Below are 20,471 nucleotides of genomic sequence, written 5' to 3' on the forward strand. Positions count from 1 at the left end.
AGCGTGCACAAGCTAGCAAGCTACAGAGTTTGATGCCAATGTATTTCTTATAAAGTTGTTGCAGCTTTCCTGCTTCCGGCGCCTAGACCGTAGTCAAGGAGCGCAGGGGAGACACTTCTCCAGGGACGATGGATTCTAAGGGCAACACCCTTCACTTTATCCGGCAGTGGGTCTTCACAATTCCGAACTCCAGGGCAAAATGAAGAGTCCAGCAATTATTTACAAATTGTGGCTTTTTATTTACGTCTTGCACACAGTAGAAAATCCCACACAAAAACAGTAGCCACTCCCACGCCCTCAGCGACCGCTCCCTCTCCTCTCTCGCCCACATTCCTGCTGTCACACATTAAAGGGCCACACACACATATGCTACTCTCATAACAAAGTGTTTAAAAACGAGTATGCAAGTTGGACAAATGAGATGCCAAATCCAACCACTTTCATGTGGTATTCGACAGAAAGGAGGACATTTTTTCTCCTCCATTTGAAAATGCGGACGTTACCAGCACCGCTGTCTGATTCCAATCAATGCAAATCATCATAATCAGGTAATACACCAACTTATATTCTTGTCTTCATGAAAGAAAGGAATCTATATGTGTTGAACATGCTTGTATTATCATTAAACACCATTAACTTGTTAACAAAAATGTCTTTTTCATAAATAAATAAATATAAATTATAAATATGAATGAGGTAGATCTCCTCGACTTGGTCAATTGAAAAGTAGCTCGTCTGCAGAAAAAGTGTGGCCACCCCTGGTCTACATCAACAATATGATCATCTACATCAACACTATGATCATCTACATCAACACTATGATCATCTACATCAACACTATGATCATCTACATCAACACTATGATCACCTACATCAACTATATGATCACCTACATCAACTATATGATCATCTACATCAACTATATGATTTGTTTGAGTGGCTGGACAGGACAGATTGAAAAAATAACAACTAGAATATGCAATTCCGGTAAGAGATGCGTGTGAATGTCCTAATAATAAAAAATTGTGAGCAAAATGTGTATTATTTTTTTTATTTTTTTAAAAAAACCCACAGTTTTAAAATTCAGTGCAGAAATGTTTGTTGCTTCAAAATCCAAAACTAAATGAAATTATGAAATTAAATTAAATGAACATTTTATGAAATTGTTAGCAAAATTTGAAGTAAAAAAATCAGGTAAATTGAAAAGCAAAAAATTAATTTAGATAAACTAAAAAAAAATACTTTCCTAATAAAGACAAAAATAGGTAGATGTTGTATATGAAACTATTTGTGCTGGCTCTAGTAAAGGTAGCGGAGTCTATCCTGGAGGTCGCTGACTTAAAACCGTGTGTCATTTAAGCTGCAATTTAATGGTCCGTGAACACGACAGAAGGCGGCGGCGTGTTACCAAGTCTGTCCAACACTTATCCAGCCTGACCTGTTCCCTGACCCGCCATGTTGGACATAATGACACGTTCATGTGTGAAGGAGCTCCACTGCAGGCTGCAAGCAGGAAGCCTGGAAAGGGGGAAATCTATGCCTGGCTCTAATTCGTACACCTTTTTTTTGTTTTTTGTTTTTTTTCCAGTGGTATCAGTTCGCTGAAGAGGTCCCGGGCCAGACCAGGCAGGGAGACTGTGCCCCGTCATCGTTTGTGCCGTCTCTCGCATCCCTGCTGGAGGCGCTTTCTACTCATCTCCCACATCTCTTCATCGTGTGCCAGACGTGTGTGTAATGGTCTCTCTCACGCCTCACTGTGCCCGCCTTCAAAAAAATTTAAACTACTTTCCCAAATTAGATGAAAAATTTCCCCCCAAGCTGGTGGCCTTCTCGCACTGAAACTAAAAACCTGAATGTTTTGTTTTTGTTTACGAGCTGCAACCAACTGGCATGAGGATCATATTTTCCGGACCGTAGGGCGCGCCGGATTATAAGGCGCATTAAAGGGGTCATACTAATATATTTGTTTTTTCTAGATATAAAAGACTTCCTTGGGGTCTACATAACATGTAATGGTGGTTCTTTGGTCAAAATGTTGCTCAGATGATGTTTTACACATCATCTTCAAGTCACTTTATGATGGGCTGTTTTGTGGGCGCTCTTATGCAGATCCCAACTACAGATCAGCAGGTACCAGACGGTAAGAAAAGTTGCTTTTAGAGCTGCAACAACTAATCGGTTAAATCGATTAAAACCGATTGTAAAAATAGTTGGCGATTAATTTAGTCATTGATTCGTTGGATGTATGCAATGCGCATGCGCGGAGGTTTTTTTTTTTTTAGATATATATATATTTTTAATTTTAATTTTAATTTTTTTTACCCTAAAACTAAAACATTTACAAACAGCTGAAAAATAATAATCAAAATAAGTACAAAAACGGTACAAAACAGCGCCACCCTGGCGCTGAGCCCACGTCTCATGAGGTGGCAGTGAGCCAGCCAATGATTTGTCATGTGCAGCTCACGTGACCACGCCCTCTCCTTTGTGGAAACGTTCGAAAAATGGCGGAGGGAAACAGTACCGATAGTTCAGCGGAGAAACATCTCGAGGTTATAAAAGTGTACGACCTAAGTCTTCAAAAGTGTCGGAACACTTTACTTTAAAGACTTCAAAGATGACATTTCCTGCAAAACGAGCATCATGGACCTCGTGTACGTTGCACGAAGGACAACATTGCTTCGGCAGCACCTGAAGAGGAGCCATGGATGGAGGGAAGAACTCACGGTACGTAACTTTTTTATGTCCATAGTCCGAGTACATTGATCCATTGTGTCTGTCCGTCTTTGTGTGTTTTAATATGTTGTTAACAAGGAGATTTTTTTAAGGCAATAAACGGACAGAAATATCTCAGGTTGGTTTCATAATGGATCAATGTAGCCGGACCCGATAAAGCTATATAAATCTATTTAGATTTGAGTGAAGCTTTAGTATAACTAAACGTTATGAAGGTGCTGGAATATTTCATGCTATTATTAACAGACAGCCTAAAAAATGAATCCTTTAATATTCACAACAGAAACATGTACAATATCTGACCCAGTTCTGATCTGATGAGTTACATTTCTATGTTATTATTGTTGTATGCTGCATCCCCAATGTACATTTATTTCATTTAGCTTTTTTTTAATGTGGTGGTGTAATTATTTAAATGGATAGATAGATAGATAGATAGATAGATAGATAGATAGATAGATAGATAGATAGATAGATAGATAGATAGACAGATAGACAGATAGATAGACAGACAGACAGACAGACAGACAGACAGGCAGGCAGGCAGGCAGGCAGGCAGGCAGGCAGGCAGGGAGATAGATAGATAGATAGATAGATAGATAGATAGATAGATAGATAGATAGATAGATAGATAGATAGATAGATAGATAGATAGATGGATAGATGGATAGATGGATAGATGGATAGATGGATAGATGGATAGATGGATAGATAGATGGATGGATGGATGGATGGATGGATGGATGGATGGATGGATGGATGGATGGATGGATGGATGGATGGATGGATGGATGGATGGATGGATGGATGGATGGATGGATGGATGGATAGATAGATAGATAGATAGATAGATAGATAGATAGATAGATAGATAGATAGATAGATAGATAGATAGATAGATAGATAGATGGATAGTACTTTTATTGATTCCCTCAGAGAGTTTCCTCAGGAACATTTAAATTCCAGCAGCAGTGTGCAGAATTGACATCGAATTAAAAAGTAAATAACGGGGGTTTAAAAGGAAAAAATAAAATAAAATATTACAATAAGAATAAAAATAAAAAAGCAATATAAGAATAAAAATATAACTGTAAAAATAACAATATAACAAGAAAAACTAGGCAGCAGCGACCATTATATGAAAAAATGTGCCTTTTACATCAGAAATTATTAAATAAATCAACTAAGTATGTATTGAGTTACATATAAATGATGATACTATATACGTTCAGGATATGGTTTCTCTCATTTCTGAAAGAAACAAGCCAGCATTAGGGATTTCGTACAAAGGAAGGTGAGCACACTAAAGCATGCGGCTGCATTGACTGATGCTTTCCTGAATATGTAACTAACTGACATAAGGCAACTATCAATGGTGGAGGATGACAGTTTCAGAAAAATTATTTATGTCCTCAACCCTGGTTACACTCTTCTCTCGAGGACCCATTTTACAAAACTGATGGAGAGGAAGTATGAGCAGACATTTCAAGATGTGTAAAACCATCCAGACTGTTCTAGGCACAAAGTGTAAAAGGCGGCATGTGTGATAGTATGGGGGTGTATTATTGGCCAAGGCATGGGTAACTTACACATCTGTGAAGGCACCATTAATGCTGAAAGGTACATACAGATTTTGGAACAACATATGCTGCCATCCAAGAGACGTTATCATGGACGCCCCAGCTTATTTCAGCTAAACTATGCCTAGCCACGTGTTACAACAGCGTGGCTTCATAGTAAGAGTGCGGGTAATAGACTGGCCTGTCTGTAGTCCAGACATTGAAAATATGTGGTGCAATAAGAAGGCTAAAATATGAGATGGAAGACTGTTGACCGCCTTAAGCTGTAAATCAAGCAAGAATGGGAAATAATTCCACTTCAAAAATGTGTCTCCTCAGTTCCCAAACCTCTACTGAGTGTTGTTAAAAGGAAAGGCCATGTAACACAATGGTAAATATGCTTTTTTTGCAATGTGTTGCTGCCATTAAATTCTAAGTTCATGATTATTATTATTATTGCAAAGTGGGACCTCATGACACCGAGCACAACAAAATGTGTCCATCCTGCTCATGAGCGTTGCTCCCATTGAGAGGCTGACAGCTGATAAGAATCCATGAAGGAGCGCGGCCTTTTATTAGCGCAGTAATCAGCCAGCAGCTGTAATCGCCCACACAGGTGATGATAAGTATGAAAAGAGCACGCTTGTCAATACATTTGACCTGTGACCGGGCGGTGATCAATACATCATCGTTTCTGACAGTAATCCCCTCGGACCTTTCTGCCCATCACAGGAAGTGATGTGAACCTTTCACAGTGAATGCGCGCTGTTTACGCCGACAGAGACGCCGTCGCGTTGCACGCTCGCCCGTGAACAAAGTCGAGTCTTTGTACTTAGCTTTCAAATCAATAGACGAGCGGAGCGGATGCCAAAGATCGCCATGGTTACAAGCAGGGAGCTGACATGATGTGGACGCTGCAATTTGCATGCAAGTCCTCCTCCACTGTTCTGCTGCCGGTGAAACAAGTGGAGTGCAATGCAGCTATGTCTTAAAGGGGAACTGCACTTTTATTTTGCAATTCTCCGGAGGAAACAACACATATTGTCATTCTAATTTGTAATCCTCGGCTCCTTCTAGTTAGCCAGCAATGCGCTGATGTGTATTTCTGACAACAGAAGGGCGAAAAGTCAGTGTGGCTGGATCAAAAGAGACGTTGGAGGAAAAACTAAATAAAGCAAAACGTTGCTTTATTACAAGTGAGTGTCCTTATACAGGACTGCAGTACCTGTAGGAGGTCAAGTAAAAAAAAAAAACGAGGCACTCCTAATTTGGAGCAGCCAAACCACAGTCTTATATTTTTCATTCTCTGTCTGGGTGTGTGTTAATTCAGGAGAGTACAACCTGACCATGTAAAAATCAGCTTGTTCTCGTTAGCTAGCAATGCAGCTAATGTTTGCGATGTGTATCTCTTGTCGTGTCGTCCTTGTCTGGGCAGGAAGGCGAAAAGTCAGTGCGGCTGGATCAAAAGAGACGTCGGAGAAAAAAATAAATAAAGCAAAAAGTTGCTTTATTACAAGCGGGTGTCATTATACAGTACAGGACTGCAGTACCTGAAGGACGTCAAGTCTAAAAAAATGAGGGACTCTTAATCTTATATCCCTACTTTCTCTGTCTGGGTATGTGTTAATTTAGGCGAATACAACCTGACCATGTAAGGAATGTTGCCTGTCGTTCACGATCATTATGACAAACAAGAAGTCAGAAGGGTTTTGTTATTTTTTTCTCTTTCTAACATTAAAATCAGCTCGCTCTTGGTAGCTAGCAATGCGGCTAATGTCTGCGATGTGTATTTTTTGTCATGCCGTTCTCGTCCGGGCAGAAGGGCGACACGACAGTGCGGCTGGATCAAAAGAGACGTCGGAGACGCTTTACTGAACCAAAATGTTCTTTATTACAAGTGAGTGTCATTATACAGGACTGCATTACCTGGAGGAGGTCAAGTAAAAAAAAAAACGAGGCACTGCCAAGAGTCTTGTATTCCTTATTTCTCTGTCCGGCTGTGTGTTCATGCAGGAGAACTCAACCTGACCATATAAGGAATGTTGCCTAACATTCACGATCATTATGACAAACAAGAATACAGAAATGTTTTGTTAATTTTTTTAATTTCTAACATAAAAATCATCTCTTTCTTAGTAGCTAGCAATGCGGCTAATGTCTGCGATGTGTACTTCTTGTCGCATCGTCCTCGTCCGGCCAGAACGGTGACACGGCAATGCGGTTGGATCGAAAGACACGTTGGAGATGCTTTACTGAACCAAACGTTTCTTTATTACAAGCGAGCGTCATTATACAGGACTGCAGTACCTGGAGGAGTTCAAGTAAAAAAAAAAAAATGAGGCACTGCTAACTTGGAGGAGCCGAACCACAGTATTATATTCCTTCTTTCTCTGTCTGAGTGTGTGCTAATTAAGGAGAGTACTACCTGACCATGTAAGGAAATGTTTGTGTGTAAGTGACTGGGAAGACAACAGCTGACACCAATCAGATAACAGTATTTGTAAAGTATTATTTCAGTTTTGTTTGTACGCAGTGTATGTATTTGTACTAACAAGCATGATGTGTTGCGTGTATCATGATCAATATTATAGTGACTCACTCGACAGTTGTACCGTTATGCTGGTTATGGTTCCGGTTGATTTTGGGAAACAGTTTTTACCACAGCAGGGTGTGTTAGTGCAAAGAGTCTGCCTTTCATTGTTTGCAATTTATCTAAGCAGTATCCTCCTTGCCACATACAAAAAACATTGTTATTCAGTGCAGCAGAAGCACTCAATTTATGACGGCGAAGCTTGGCTCCAATCTCCACATTTATACACTACCAAGTCATTCCCGCCCTGACTCTCTCAGCTTCCGTCTGCGTCAACGTTTCACCCTCTCTTCGAACTGGCTTCTTTAAGTAGCAGTTCAGCCTCGGTATATTCAGATTCAAAAATATATGGTTGTGAATCCTTGTTAGTCCAAAGACAGTCGTCTTTGGACACGTGTTTGTTTGCTGACGGAAGTACAAAGTGTGTTGTTATAGGCACTGAAATAAAGGTTCCAGTAATGCTTAAAATTACTAAAATGCCGTAAATATAATACATATATTATATATTGTTATACATGTGTCTATTACTACATTATACAATGTATATATATATATATATATAAACTTACAGTGTGTATATTAAATATTAATGGAGTACTTTGAAGTAGTTTAAAAAGGGCTTTGAAGGAAGCTTTGACCCACCACCAAAATTTGGGGAATGCTGACATACTCAAGTTAGCACGCTAACAGTTGACTATGAGGTGTAAAGCTAACTTGGCTCAACAAGTTAGCATGTTAGCATGCTAAAAGTTAACATTCCCATACTTAGATATGTTTTAGTACCAAGTTATTTAACTCTGAGGTGTACGGCTGTAAAGAAAATGTCCATGCTTACGTTAGCATAGGTTCAACACCCGACCCTTAAACCTGACCCTATAGTTGTTCGAAGCTAAAATTGTTTTACCTTATAACGTAGGTAAAACATCAGATAAAGTAATAGATGATATCATCTATCCATCCATCCATCCATCCACCTTCTTCCGCTTATCCGAGGTCAGGTTGCGGGTGCAGCAGCCTAAGCAGAGAAGCCCAGACTTCCTTCTCCCAAGCCACTTCGTCCAGCTCCTCCCGGAGATCCCGAGGCCTTCCCGTGCCACCCGGGAGACATAGTCTTCCCAACGTGTCCTGGATCTTCCCCGTGTCCTCCTACCGGTTGGACGTGCCCGAAACACCTCCTTAGGAAGGCAACCTGACCATATGCCCGAACCACCTCATCTGGCTCCCCTTCATGTGGAGGAGCAGCGGCTTTACTTTGAGTTCCTCCCGGATGACAGAGATTCTCACCCTATCTCTAAGGGAGAGCCCCACCACGCGGCAGAGAAAACTCATTTGGGCCGCTTGTACCCGTGATCTTGTCCTTTCGGTCAAAACCCAGAGAGCTTTGCCTTCCGGCTCAGCTCCTTCTTCACCACAACAGATCGATACAGTGTCCGCATTACGATCCACTCTTCCCCCACTCGTGAACAAGACTCCAAAGTACTAGAACTCCTCCATTTGAGGCGATATCTCCTCCCCAACCCGGAGATGGCACTCCAGCCTTTTTCGATAATATCAGACAGTTCTATATTTGGCAGAGCTGTACCCACCATTGTTTTATACGTAAATGAGGTGGCAGTTTGTCCGGGGTGTATCCCGAGTGCAGCTGGGTTTAGCTCCAGCAACCAAGCGGTAGACAATGGATGGCTAAAGTATTGTTGGAACTGGTGTTGCATAATGTATCATACTTCATATCAAATGTGGTCTAATCTTACTCACCTCTCCCTGATTGGTATTGTCTGGGCAAACCTATTCCAGGTTGCAAATCAGGCTACTTTATAAGCCAGCCTGCATCATTGATTGTTGTTTTGCCTGTGCTTGCGTCTGTATTCCCTGTGAGTTGTTGACATAGTCATGACTACCTGCGTCTCTGCATCTTGGGTTTCAAGACCGACGGACCGTAACAGGTTCAGATTTACCATCCACTGGAAACGAGTCAACACGTTGACATTGTTGGGTAAATCGGTGGCAACACAAGCGAGTAGCAAGATAATTGTGTCTTGCCTTCAGTGGCAGTATCGTGGTCTGGGGCTGCACTTGTGAGCTGCGGTTCATTGAGGAAAAGCTGAATATTCAGGATTTTGTACGCAGACGGGGGGTTTATACACGGCAGCTGGTCTTGTGTCACGTGGTTGATTTCACACTCAGCTGAGAAGGTATCAATTGGACATATCTGGGCAAATATACAATGTAAAATATGTCAACAAACACATGGCCGTATGTGCGCGAAGGCAGCCTCCCACACCCGCACAGTCAAGCAGGAGAGTGTCTGGACTGTGAAGACAAGCAACAGATGGCCGAGGATTTGTGTTTGAATTGTGGATGGACATTTGTCAAGTTCACAGATAGCAAAACACTTAAGTCTGATCAGTGTGGAGAACCACTCGGTGAGTTCATCATCACCATGAGCGCTAGTTTGGCTGTATAAGGATCCCCTACCCGGACTCGAACCACTGACATCTATCTGGACCCGGTCTCTGCCAAGTGTATTCGGTCGTTCTAAAGATCCACAGATGATCTTCTTGTCTGGTGTTTGGATGTCTTGATGGCAACATTTATATCAGTGAGTTCTGTTTGTTGTCAGATCCGGTTGTTAGTTCTTCGACCCTTTCGAGTGAAACCAAGCATGACTATCTCCATCTTTCTTTGTGCCACTGCCAACAGTCCCCTTTGGCATGCCGTGGAGGCCCAAGTCTCACTGCAATATGTCATCACAGGGAGGATGTACTCATTAAATATCTTTCTTTTCGTTGTCACACTTATCTGTGGATTCTCTATGATCGAGTGCACTTAAAAGCAGCCCATCCGAGTCCTGTCCTTTTTATCTCTGGCAGCAGATTTTCATTGTTTGTTACCATCTTACCAAGATGGATATAGCTGTCCACTTCTTATTTAATACCAGGGCGTTCAATTGATCACAATTGGACTGTTTGGTCAGTGTTTCACCAATCTAAGTCTAAGACTGGATGTGATCAATCTAAATCTAAGAAAAGATCCGACCAATCTGAGTCCAAGACGAGTTGTGACCAATCTAAGTCTAAGTCTAGATCGGACCAATCTAACTATAAAACTATATTTGACCAATCGCAGTCTAAGACTACATGTGACCAAACTAAGTCTAAGACTAGATGTGACCAATCTAAATCCAAGACTAGATGTGACCAATCTAGGTCTGAGACTAGATGTGATCAATCTAAGTCCAAAACTAAATCTGACCAAACTAAGTCTAAGACTACATGTAACCAATCTAAGTCTAAGACTCGATGTGACCAATCTAAGTGTAAGACTAAATGTGACCAATCTAAGTCTAAGACTAGATGTGGCCAATCTAAGTCTAAGACTAGATCAGACCAATCCAAGTCTAAGACTAGATGTGACCAATCTAAGTCGAAGACAAGATCAGACCAATCTGAATCTAAGACTAAATGTGACCAATCTAAGTCTAAGACTAATTATGACCAATCTAAGTCTAAGACTAGATTTGACCAATCCAACTATAAAACAACATTAGACCAATCTAAGTCTAATACTAGATGTGACCAATCTAACTCCAAGACCAGATCTGACCAATCTAAGTCCAAGACTAGATCTGACCAATCTAAGTGTAAGACGACATCTGACCAATATAAAACTAGATCTGACTGATCTAAATCTAAGACTAGATGTGAGCAATGTAAGTCTAAGACTAGATGTGACCAATCTAAATCCAAGACTAGATGTGACCAATCTTAATCCAAATGGTAAATGGTAAATGGTTGTACTTGTATAGCGCTTTTCTACCAATTTTTAAGCTTTTAATTTATCCAAGATTAGATGTGCCCACTCTAAGTCTAAGACTAAATGTAACCAAACTATGTCTGAGACTAATGTAATCAATCTAAGTCTGAGACTTGATGTTCTTTCTGGCGTCACTTCCTCTCTGAACTCAGTTTATAAAAGATCAATGAGTCCATACCGAGCTAAGAGAGATGGTGTGGCTGACACGGGGTTTAAGCTAAAAAAAATGATTTGTTTAGGAAGTTATTCGGCTTAATGTTGACAGGGCCTAAGGTTCTAAGTCTCAACAAAACCTGGGAGAATACTTTACATGTCACAGGTCTGGTATGTCTGGAGTTGTTGGTATGTACAGAGTCTCCCTTCTTGTGGATGAGTACGAGTACACCACCGAGTTGCATTCTCTACAAACTTGTTTATATTTGCGTAAACTGGGCGGTGTGGCTCACATGGTAGAGCCACCTTAGTGTTCCTGGTTCACATAGAGTTTCCGCCATCCGAGTCGCGACCGTCGTGTTCTTGGGCAAAGCACTTCGCCCGCCTTGCTCACCCTGGTCTATGAATGTTTGTTTGGGAGTCAAACGCACAAAATTGGCCACCGTGGCCACAAATGTAGCTGACCACATCAATGAACGAGTGAATTCCCTTAGTTCTCCCGGTCAAGTGCTCGGAAGGTCGAGAAAAACACTCAATTCTTTTACATCCGAGGAGTTATACCATCCATCTGGGACTCGGTCACTGGAGGGCCACTTGTATGGTTGATGATTCCGGTGAAATGTAATTAAAATAATGTAATTACCGTAGTTCCCGGACTTTGGAGTGCACCGGTATGTAAGCCGCAACCACCAAAGTTTCCGCTCATAAGTCGCTCTGGACTATTAAGTCGCAGATATATACGTTGTGATATGAGTTATTCACACAGAATTTTTTTTAAACGTTTTTTTAGATATAAATTACATGAAAACACTCCCACTTGAGATGCTTTAGCAAGTACGAATTGTTATAGTTGTATTGTAAAACTTGCAAACGTTGCTTGGAGTGACGAATTAAGAATCCAGACGAATAGAAACGCTATGGACCGCTCTGAAACTAAAAGGCTACTTCCGGGTCGAAGCTTCAAACAGCAGGAAACACTGCAGCCATGAGTCGCTAGCTGTTCAAAGTCGGGACCCGGGGTGGACCGGTCCTCATTGACGTCTCTGTGCTAAAGACTCGTCTCCATCTTGAATGGAGACGAGTGGTTGGAGTGTACACCCTGAGATCGGTAGGTTGTGAGTTCAAACCCCGGCCGAGTCATACCAAAGACTATGAAAATGGGACTCATTACCTCCCTGCTTGGCACTCAGCATCAAGGGTTGGAATTGGGGGTTAAATCACCAAAAATGATTCCCGGGTGCGGCACCGCTGCTGGCCACTGCCCCCCTCACCTCCAAGGGGGTGATCAAGGGTGATGGGTCAAATGCAGAGAATAATTTCGCCACACCAAGAGTGTGTGTGTGTGACAATCATAGGTACTTTAACTTTACTTTAACTTTTAAGATGATCCCCGGGTGTGGTCCCCTCCAGGGTTTCCCGTTGTCATCCCATTGGGTTGAGTTTTTTCCTTGCCCTGGTGTGGAATCCCAGGATGTCGTTGTTGCTTGTGCAGCCGTTTGAGACACTTGTGATTTAGGGCTAAATAAGTAAACATTGATTGATTGATCGATTGATTAACACAGCTGCACCTGCATTGAGCAAACTCATCTATAAGATGGCGCCGTAGCACAAACAATAACACACCTTTTAAGTGTTCATGAAAAATTTGATTAAAAACTTTTTGAAAAAAAAAAATCCATATAATAGCTGCGCAGTTTAAAAACCGCACGGTTCAAAGCGTAGGAAAAAAGTAGCGTTTTATAGCTCAGAACTGCGAGACAGTGACCTATGTTTGTCGGATTCTCACCTTTGTTTTTAGGTGGAGCGACCGTCTCCTGGCCCCGGGTGTTGTCACAACCCATCTCTTCCAGATGAGCTGCTATATAGATAAACTTTGATTGATTGATTGATTGACCTAGCTGCACATGCAATGAGCGAACTCGTCCTAAAGATGGCACTGTAGCACAAACAATAACACACCATTTAAGTGTTAATGAACAATTTTGTAAAAACTATTTGAAAAAAATAATCCATGAATCAGCTGCACCGTTTTACAAACCGCAGGGCTCAAAGCGTGGGAAAAAAAGTAGTGTGTTTTTTTATAGCTCAGAAATGCGTCCCGGTGAGACAGCGACGTGTGTTTGTCAGATAATCTCGCCGTTGTTTGACAAGCTGCTTTATAGATCAACTTGGATTGACTGATTGATTGACTCAGTTTCAGCTGCATTGAGCAAACTCATCTAAAAGATGGCGCCGTAGGACAAACAAAAACACACCTTTTAATTGTTAATGAAAAATGTAATTAAAAACTAATTGGAAAAAAAAAAAATCCATAAATTATCTGCACAGTTTTACAAACCGCAGGGTTCAAAGCATAGGCATGCAGGGCAAACGGCCTCTGATTTAAATGTCAACAAAGCTCTTTGGACGTGTGTTTGTGGGATAATCTCGGCGTTGTTTTTGGTGGAGTGTCCGTCTGGCGGCCCCGAGTGTTGTCACAACCCATCTCTTCCAGACAAACGCGTCACGGTGAGTCAACACACTCGTCCGCCAGCGGAATAACACACACGCGGGGGGAAATGAAGCAATAATCAGGCCAGTGTGCCATTTCCCCGCACGCCACAAACACCACCACTAGAATGGCATGTCAGCGTCCAGAGACAGCAACGCCACATGTGACCTACATCATCAAGTCAGCTTCACATAGCCGCATTGCAAATAAACTGTTGTTGTTTTCAGCCATTGAATATTACATTGTTGAAAATACAGTCAGCACAATTACGGAAATAAACAAAAAAAACGCCATTCTAATGAATCATATTTGGTACAATACCGCCTCTAAAAAGTACCAGTTTTTTTTAACTGGCAAGACGGTGCTACGTCGTCATGTCGTGACATTGCTGGTTTTACCAGCAGGGGAACACGTTCGGCAGCGCGTTGAACACAGAGTACTTACAAGCGGACACAGTGTGTAGAAAGAAAAGAGACAACGGACACATAATGGTGTGAAAAGTAAACCACACCTCCGGACTCCAGGGTAAATGAAGAGTCCGGCGATTAGTTGCAAATCGTGTCTTTATTGAGGTCTTGCACACAGCCAATCCAAAAAAATACTCGCCGTTCCCTCACCTCGCTCGCCCACTCACTCACCTCAATGCTGTCACATATTAAAGGGCCACACACACACATACGCTACTCTCATAACACATGCTAACCCATTTGAAGCGTCACCACCGCATTCAACAAGCCTCTCCTCGGCGAGTCAGGCAGGGCTGAAGCAATACCAAATGTTTTTTATAGCAGGAGATTTAAGTGCATATTGCATAAAAAAAAATTAGGGGGGGGGGTGGGGAGTGGGGGGGGGGGGCGACGAACGTGAACCTCGACTTCAACAAGATGAAAAACTTATTGGGGTGTTTGTATTTAGTGGTCAATTGTATGTACTGTACTGTGCAATCTACTGATAAAAGTCTCAATCAATCAATCAAAAAAAGCACTTTATATGTAGAAAGGTTTTGTTAAGAAAGCATTCTGAGCCTTATGTTATATAGTTTTTATTTTATATATGTTGACCACATTAACCCTGGCATTGGACATTGTGTGTATATCTATGTTATAACATTGTTTACACATTTGGTAAATAAATAACCCAAAAATGTATATTTTTGTTGTTGAACTGAACCGTGACCTCTCTACCGAGGTACATACCGTATCGAAATGTTTGTGTACCATTACACCCCTACTATATATATATATATATATATATATATATATATATATATATATATATATATATATATATATCTATATATATATATATATATATATATATATATATATGTATATATATATATATATATATATATAAAACCATGAGACATAATTAAGTTGCTATGATATTTTAACATGAAAAACAATTGAAATCAATAAAAAAAAGTTACAATATCATAAAGTCAATAAGTCTTGATTTAGATTTTTTTTTCTTTCTTTGGAGAGAAAATATATAGAAAAAGTCACAATTAAAATAGGAAAAAAAATATATATATATATTTTATTTTATTTTATTTTTTTCCCAGGAATTAAGTCAGTTTTGTTTAGTTTGTTTTATATCTTAAAAACAAAATAGTAAAAGTTCTGAATCTGGTAAAAAAAGACACAATTATATTGGGGGTGTAACGGTACACAAAAATGTTGGTTCGGTACCAATCAATCATCCATCCATCCATTTTCTACCGCTTATTCCCTTTCGGGGTCGCGGGGGGCGCTGGCGCCTATCTCAGCTACAATCGGGCGGAAGGCAGGGTACACCCTGGACAAGTCGCCACCTCATCGCAGGGCTACCAATCAATCAATCAATGTTTATTTATATAGCCCCAAATCATAAATGTCTCAAAGGACTGCACAAATCATTACGACTACAACATCCTCGGAAGAACCCACAAAAGGGCAAGGAAAACTCATATGTGTATATATATATATATATATATATATATATATATATATATATATATATATATATATATATATATATATATATATACATATATTAGGGGTGTAACGGTACACAAACATTTCGGTTCGGTATGTACCTCGGTATAGAGGTCACGCTTCGGTTCAACAAGAAAAATATACATTTTTTGGTTATTTATGTGTTGTTGTTTTTTTTTTTACCGGATTCCGAACTTTTACTATTTTGTTTTCAAGTTATAAAACAAAATTTAAAAAACTGACTTAATTCCTTGGAAAAAAAATTCAAAAAATAAAATAAAATATATAAAAAAAAATTTCTTATTTTAATTGTGACTTTGTTCTATATATTTTCTCTCCAAACAAAGAAAAAAAATCTAAATCAAGACTTATTGACTTCATGATATTGTAACTTTCTTTTATTGATTTCAATTGTTTTTCATCAAAGAAATGTAACTGTTTTATGATAAAATATAATAGCAACTTAATTATGTCTCGTGGTTATTTTTCCCACAATGTATACATATTTTCTCATAAAATTGTTTGAATTTATTTCTCTGAAACTGTTTTTTGGTAACTAATTTTAGAATGTTAAATATTTATTTTAAACGTAATACTTTAACATCGTCATAAAATTAGTTGTTTTCTCATTCAATTTATAACTTGAAAAATGTTATTTTTTTCACCAGATTCAGAACTTTTATTATTTTATTCTAAAGTTATAAGAAATTAAACAAAACTGACTTTTTCCTAGAAAATTTTGTTTTGTAATGTATTTATTTATTTTTTGGGTAATTGTGACTTTGTTCTTTACATATTTTTTCTTCAAAAATAGGAAACACCCATGGACTTCATGAGATTGTAACTGTTTTTATTAATGTAAAGTGTTCCTCATTAAAGACATTTAACTTTTTCTGTTAAAATATAATAGCAATTTAATTATGTCTAATATCTAATATCTGTCCAAGACTTCCATTACTTATATATAATAAAATATTTTTGTCAAAATAGGATGAAATCATATTTTTGTTGCTAAAATAACTTAGAATGTCTTAGATTTAAACGAGGGACTGATTTAAATTGACACATGACATGTTTGACATTAATATCTGATTTACACGCTTTTATTCTGGAATCTCATAAGAATTGATAGAAAATAAAGCATGGTCATCTTTAATCAATAATTTAGTATTCATCACTGCGTTAAGAAAGTTACTCCAGTAAAATGTTACAAAATTCTTCTAAAATACATGTTTCCCATAAAAATATAATCTCATGTTAGAACTATTCCGATAAAATGTGAACTATTATAACACCTTCTCCAAATAAAAATCTTTGTTTAATATTTAATATTGTCATAAAATGTGTTTTGTTTTTTCTCATTTAATAATAACTTGAAAAAAAGTTTTTTCCTCAGATTTTATTCTCAAGTTATAAAAAAATAACCAAAACTGACTTAATTCCTAGAAAATGTTGTTTTGAGCATGGCCCTCTTTAATCAATAATTCAGTGATCATTAAGAATGCTTTCAGAAAGTTTGTTTTGCTTTCACAGAGTTTGAGAGTGTGTTTGTGAGCAGTGATAAGGTTTCTCTGTCTCCTGCAGGAGAACAAGGAGATGGACTCTGCACAAGGAGAAACGTCACAAGCGGTTTGAATCCTCGCATGGAAAAAACCTTCTCCTCTCCGACGACTCCTCTCGGCGTGGAGCCCTGCAGGCACGGCCTTTTTTGTGTCGGCCCATTTCAGTGCCAGCGAGGAGCGTTACGGCCACGGCGACGGCGGGGAAAAGGTCAAATGGAGAGAACATGTCATTTCATCCATGGAAAGTCTCTGAGACCTTCTATATGCTAATTAGTCCTCATTAAAAGCCAGCAGGTTGCTGGTCTGGTGGGAAATAATGTTTATGTTGAAGTGACAAAACAATATGACTCAATATTCTTTATTTACCTCCATTAATGGGAATATTGCATCTCATATTTTTTCATAAATGATGACCTAATTCTAATTATTTATTTATTATTTCTGTCCTCATACACTTTATTAAAAACAAAAGATAAAACTGATGAATGCATAACAGTAGTTTTATCATTTAATTGTATTTTTCTTTCTTAAAATGTCAAAAACATTTTGATTATTGTCACGGCGCGGCCTCGAACCCGCTTTTCTCCGGCAGCTGGGTCTGATGTGGGGAAGCCTTGCATAGTCAGGCTCCTTCTTAGTGATCTGGTCCAGCCTTACACCTCAAATCCAGTCCTAAGGATATAGTTTTACATTCTGATTCTGGCCCTCAGAGCCTTGCATGTCCAGGCTTCTTCTTAGTGATCTGGTCCAGCCTTACAACCCAACTCCGATTCTTAAGGATCAACTTCAAGATTCTGGTTCTATCCCTCATAGCATGTTAAGGCTCCTTCTTAGTGATCTGGTCCAACCTTACACCCCAACTCCGGTCCTAAGGATGAAGTTCAACACTCTGATTCTGGCTCTCAGAGCCTTGCATGATCAGGCTTCTTCTTAGTGATCTGGTCCATCCTTACAACCCAGCTCCGGTCCCAAGGAATTAGTTCAAAATTCTGGTTCTGGCCTTCAAAGCCTTGCATAGTCAGGCTGCTTCTTTAGTGATCTGGTCCAGCCTTACGCCCCAACTCGGGTCCTTATTATCAACTTCAAAAATCTGGTTCTAGCCCTCATTGCATGTCCAGGCTCCTTCTTTAGTGATCTGGTCCAGCCATACGAACCAGCTCCGGTCCTTAGGATCAAGTTCAAAATTCTGGTTCTGGCCATCAAAACCTTGCATTGTCAGGCTGCTTCTTTAGTGATCTGGTCCAGCCTTACACCCCAACTCGGGTCCTTATCATCAACTTCAAAAATCTGGTTGTAGCCCTCATTGCATGTCCAGGCTCCTTCTTTAGTGATCTGGTCCGGCCTTACACCTCAACTCAGGTCCTAAGGATCAAATTCAAAATCCTGGTTCTTTATATTAAAACTATTGTGGTACGTCATTATCGGGGCGGACACTCAAACCACTAGGCCACAGAGTAGGGACCCGAGTGGACCCAAGGATCCTGGCCGGAACTTAGTCGTCTGTATTTAGTAAGCACCCGTTGTCTCGCTTCTATCATACGTACTCGCTTTCCCCCTGTGACGTCCTTGCTTCCGTATTTGATGTCTGTGTTGTCCTCCTGCAGTGCTTTCCCGAGCTCCCCTGTTGTTCCCCTCTGGATTCTGGACTGCCTCCCTTTCATCCTCGACCTCCACTTTGACACGGACCTCTGATGCCTCGCCGTTCTCCCTGATGAGCTCCGCCCATACTTGCCAACCCTCCTGGATTTTCAGGGAGACTCCCGAAATTCAGTGCCTCTCCCGAAAACCTCCCGGGACAAATTTTCTCCCGAAAATCTCCCAAAATTCAGGCGGAACTAGAGGCCACGGCATTTCCAGCTCCAAGCGGACCTGAGTGACATGTCGACAGTCTGTTTTCACGTCCGCTTTCCCACTGTATAAAGAGTGAGCCTGCCCAATGACGTTATAACTGTAGACTGATCGAGAGCGAGTTCTTGGTTTCTTATGTAAGTTTATTGTTAGGCAGTTTCATTAAAGTCCTCCCAGCCCGGGAATAACACACAACAGCAGTCACATTTTCGTCTACCGTGAAGCAGTTCGTCTGCCATAAGCTCCAATGTTGTGAACTTGTGACACTCTTAAACAGGACAATACTGCCATCTACTGTACATAGAATAGAATAGAATGTAGAATAGAATGTACTTTATTTAATTCAGCACCACAGTTCGCACACAATAAACAATGATAATAATACATAATATAATATATACAATATATTATATATATAATATAGATTAATTATATAAATATATTTTACATATATTCTACATTTAAGTGCAGTCAAGGAATATATGCATTATACAGTCTGGTGGCTGAAGGTATGAAGGACCTTCTGTGTCGTTCCGTGTTACATTTTAGGAGTCTGAGCCTTCCACTGAACGTGCTCATTCTCTCTGCAAGGTCCGAGTGTAGTGGGTGGGAGGCGTTGTCCATAATAGCTAGGAGTTTTGCTAGACTTCCTCTCTGCCACAGAGTCTAGCTGTGCAGGCATATGGTTAGAAAAATAGTGACAGAGAATAGAGCAAAGATGGAGATTTCAATCCTTAACTCAACAATGAGTAGATGAGTGTTATGTGTGTGTATATGCGTAAATAAATGAACCCTGAAATTTAAGTATTTCTTTTACATATATATATATACATATATATATATATATATATATATATATATATATATATATATATATATATATATATATATATATATATATATATATATATATATAAAATATTTGACTCTTAACCACGCCCCTGCTCCATCCCTGAACACGCCCACACACCCCCCACCTCCCGGTCTCAAGGTTGGCAAGTATGGCTCCGCCTGCTCACAGACTGCCTCCCTGCCTTGTTCCTTCTCCTCGTAAAACACTACAGCTAATCATACACATAGCCTTACACACACACACATACACTTTTAAATTAGTCACACGCCATTCTGTAGTTTATGTATAGTATTATTGTTGATTATTATATATATTGTAATATATATAAAATAAAATACATGGAGCTATACAGCTCCCTTGTGGTTCTGTGTCGTCACAACTCCTCCAACCATAACAATTATATTATATATTGTAACATTTTTATGCCCAAAATTCACATTATTTTGTGTTGACGTAATATATTTAATACTTTAATATGTTTTTAATGCTTAACACTTGAATCCCTTAGGGACAATTGATGGCTGACTAGCCCTTATACAGCAGCAGCCGGCCTCCGTAGTTCCCACTCCCTTCCCTCTGTTGCAAGTTTTGTGGATTCTATGCAACTTCTTTACGTGTGCTAGGGCTATGAGTTGAATATTCCTTGTGTTCCTCATCTGGAATCTGTTTGGTTAGTGAACTGGCTATTGTTTGACGTATTGATCAGGCACATCTGTGTGATTGGAACTTTGCTGCATAATTCACTGCTGACACGCTCGCCTCTCACCTGCGTGCTTCCACTTGTCTCCGCTGTCTCATCAGTATTCCGGTGCGTGGCCGTCCTGCCATTTAAAGCAAACATTTACGTCTGCCCGCATCGCTTTTTTTCTCTTTGCATGTGAGCCCGAGCG

At 39.9% G+C, this 20,471-nt stretch overlaps 1 protein-coding gene and 1 long non-coding RNA gene across 3 annotated transcripts in view; one reads left to right on the top strand and one right to left on the bottom strand.

Moving 5' to 3' along the window:
* LOC133541835 (metabotropic glutamate receptor 4-like) overlaps positions 1–20,471 on the bottom strand; it is a 501,243-nt gene that overhangs the window by 379,473 nt on the left and 101,299 nt on the right. The window lies entirely within an intron of this gene.
* LOC133541837 (uncharacterized) lies at positions 5,337–18,923 on the top strand. Its single transcript, XR_009803982.1, has 3 exons — positions 5,337–5,491; positions 16,903–17,088; positions 18,485–18,923. It is a non-coding gene; the product is annotated as an uncharacterized LOC133541837 (long non-coding RNA).

The sequence above is a fragment of the Nerophis ophidion genome, linkage group LG02 (genome assembly GCF_033978795.1).
Source record: "Nerophis ophidion isolate RoL-2023_Sa linkage group LG02, RoL_Noph_v1.0, whole genome shotgun sequence".
Taxonomy (NCBI): Eukaryota; Metazoa; Chordata; class Actinopteri; order Syngnathiformes; family Syngnathidae; genus Nerophis; species Nerophis ophidion.